The sequence below is a fragment of the Cucurbita pepo genome, chromosome LG15, assembly GCF_002806865.2.
Source record: "Cucurbita pepo subsp. pepo cultivar mu-cu-16 chromosome LG15, ASM280686v2, whole genome shotgun sequence".
In the NCBI taxonomy this organism is placed as follows: Eukaryota; Viridiplantae; Streptophyta; class Magnoliopsida; order Cucurbitales; family Cucurbitaceae; genus Cucurbita; species Cucurbita pepo.
In genome coordinates this window covers 4159200-4162930 of record NC_036652.1, presented here as the reverse complement: position 1 = coordinate 4162930, position 3731 = coordinate 4159200, and positions in this window count along the sequence as shown.

Genomic DNA, 3731 nt, shown 5'->3' with positions numbered 1-3731 from the left:
TGCTCCAAAGGTTATCGGAGTTCGCTTTCTATCGCACCGTTCGTTACCTTTCGTTAGTATTTCATATTTTAATTAATAATCCAACTAATAATGTGAAATATGGCTCTAAAACGGTCTCAATTACCTTAATCAAGGTCGAAAACAGGTTTGAGAAGGCTAGAACGGTGGAAATCGGGCTAAAATTAGAAATCTAAGTCAAATACCTCAAAGAAGCCACCGGAAGCCGTCGCCGCGCCATCCAAGACGCTCAAGCCAAAGGGATGCTTGCACCACAACTTGACAAGTGGTAGCACCAGAGCGGGCCACGACAGCGCAAGCATCTCGGGTCGAGGTGCAAGTCTAGGTTCGGGAGGTGGGTCAGCTCGCTGGTCACATTTGCTGACTGGCTTATTGGGTTTCCATTTGAGGGCTGGGCTGCGGTGCGTTTTGGGTTCGAACCGGATCCGACGGATCTTTCATCCTTACTTGACTCCTATGCGATTTTTCGGCGAACTTTCTCTCTCCTTCCCATGACGTTTTCCAACATTCTCCTTCGTCATTCTTCCCCTTAATCTCTTTGTTAGATCTTCTACTCCTCTTCCACGAAGTTTTGTGGTTGATGGACTTGGGGGAGGTGAATCTCGTTTTCTCAAAATCCGTGTTCCAGATTCCTTTCTCCTACGGTGTTGATGATGACAACACGACATAAAACGTGTCCTATAGGGTCGACAGTCTCTTTCACAAAGTGCTTCGAGCATTTTGACGTTAGATCTGGCGGTTTAAGGCTGTGGGTTTCGTTTTTGGATCTCGCTCGAGTTTTGGATATTTTTCTCTCGGTCTCTCTTCTATTTCCTTATTATAGGTACTTTGGGCGTTGGTTGGAGGATTGCTGAAGGTGGGAGGGAAGTTGCTGAGGATTTGGGCGCGTTGTGGGAGTCGAAGACCGTGATTCCACATGGATCGCGGAATTTTCGGCAGTCGCCCAAAAACTCACGAGTTTTCTAGTCACTAAGTTTTTTTTCCAAATCGTTACATATGATGTCATCCTCTCTGACTTTTTCTTATTTGATTTTGAAATTATTATAGTAATTATTCTAAGTTGTTCCTAAATATTTATTGTTTTGAATAGAATTAATTTTTCATATTTTATTGTTGTATTAATTATCATTTTTAATTATTTGTAAAAAGTTTAAGAATTAGGTAAAGTTAGCCTACAAGTTTTTTTTTTAATGCTAAGTAAAACCTTATTCACCCTCCTCTAGAGTTGTTACACCGATATGACATCCAGTTAAAGATAGAAGTTGTGAGATCCCACATCGGATGGAGAGAGAGGAATGATTCATTCTTTATAAGGGTGCGGAAACCTTTCCCTAACAAATGCGTTTTAAAATTATGAGATTAACGACAATACGTATCCGGCTAAAGCGGACAGATATACTAAGAGCTCCATCCTCTCATTCATGTCTTTGAATTAATGAATGAGTCTTTTAACCATCAGAGTCTAGTATCATGATCTTCAAAGTCGCTTTCACAAGATCTACATCGAAGTTAGTTGAACCACAATGCACTTGCATTGCTATAATTATTATATATTTATCTTTGTCGCCCGGACATCAAAACATAAGGCTAGGATTCCGCCACCACCAACAAAAGATATTAGAATTAGGTGTTTGAAGCCGAAAAACAAATTTGTAGGATAAACATGTGATACCTTGTCAATGGTCGTAGCCAAAAACTTTAATATAATCCATTAATGTCAATTTGAAAGTAGGCTAATTTAAGGCCACAAATTAATTGATGATATTATCTCCACAAAAATTACCCATCATACCAACCAATAATCACTTCATTGAATGTCACCATTCTTGTCCATTCAATTTCAAGGCATTAAGTTATTCAAATGCTCTTTTTTTATATATTTTTTTTAACATATTTACTACAAATTTGACTTTGTTTGGGTTAAATTCAAGGTCAAATTTGAAGCTGGTTACTGATTTTGATCGAGTATATTTGAAAATATTGTTTTTTTTTTGTTAGTCTTTTTAATTCTCATTAAAAAGAAAGGCCCCCAAATTATATCCAAATTGAAAAATTTTGATCTCGAATTTATATTTACTTAATTGTTTATCATTTTGGTGACTAGAAAGAACCATCAATCCTCATTCACCTAAGACTTGGCTCGACTTGTAAACAAATAACTCCAAAAGGTCAAATTTTCATTTGTTATGTACGTTATTTATGTAAAAGCGGTACTAGATTATGATAGAACGATGCAGTTTAGGTCTATAAACTTTTGTAGATGTTATTGTTTCGTGTTTAACTTGTAATGATTTAATCTCTCTACTTTAAATGTTGTTCAAAGTTTTTACAAATGGGAATAAGGTTCGGGATACAAAATTCAAACAAAACAATAAATCCAATTACAAAAATAGGACGGACGTCTCAGAACGACCCTCTCTATGACCACGTAGCTCTCAAATGCTCCCCACGTCGACCGACAATCAGCAAACACCTGAAAAAGAAATGTAGAAGGGGTGAGTATAAAAATGCTCGGTAAGCAACCTACTTGTAGGTCTCATCGCATCCAATCCCTAGTAAGTTACCACAGGCTTTTCTCTAGGCTCTACAACTATCTGAGTGGAAAGGTCTTAAAGATTGAGTGGTTCCTCTTACTGTCACAAACCCAATCGAAGTATGGAAGTTTTTCATTAGGTTGTAGCATCGCAAATCTAATGGACAACATATCTTATTTTTAGGGTAAATTAACTTTTATGCTCTCGTACATGTAAGTTTGCATTGCCACAACAGTGAATGATCAATATCTTGGATTGAAGGGCTACCTTTTAAAAGCTAATAGAATAGTATGACATATACGAGTCTGAACATCATCCATGAAAGATTAATTGTCATACCCTAGAGAGAACTACCTGTGTGCTTTCCATCTACCAAGTTTAATTGTTTGTTTCTCATCTTTTTCAAACCGATTTTTAGTGTGATCATGTTCAATAGGCCCAGGGTCTTTTCCACACATGCAAGGGACATTCACTCTAAGTTAGCTACCTAGGTAATCCTTGGTCCCCTTTCAAGACCAATTTACGAATTCGCAACTTTGGCATAAGACATATTTCTACACATGAGTAGCTCAATAACTTCTCCACACTACCTTATCTTATAGATATGGGTCAAGCTTGATGGTACTGGGTTTCTGGGTTTCTGAATTCGGGTTTCTGAATTCTTGTCATCTGACACGAGCACACGACTAGTTCCAATTTGGATCACTAATAGCACTTATTGTGTACCGGAAAAAATAGGAAAAGATCTTGGATTTGAGGATACAGTTCACACTAATTGTAGGAATGGTATGCTTTTTTAGCCATCCATAAATTTGGTGGAGGTTTACTAGGCTGTTAGGACATCTAGGCAATTTAATATCTCAATCTCAACATTTCGAGGTTTACTAGGTTGTTAGGACATCTAGACTGTAACGACTCCGGAAAGAAAGAAAGAAAAAATATATATAATAAATAAATAAATAAAAGAGGAAAACGAGAAAACGAGAAAACAAAAAAAAACAAAAAAACAAGAACTCAGTCGCCGGAAAACCCGCGAGTTTTCCGGCGACCGCCGAGTTTCGACACCCAGCACCATCAGGATACCTACAAAGAGAGAAAAGACAAAAACTACGAGAGAGAGAGAGAGAGAGAGAGAGAGAGAGAGAGAGAGAGAGAGAGAGAGAGAGAGAGAGAGAGAGA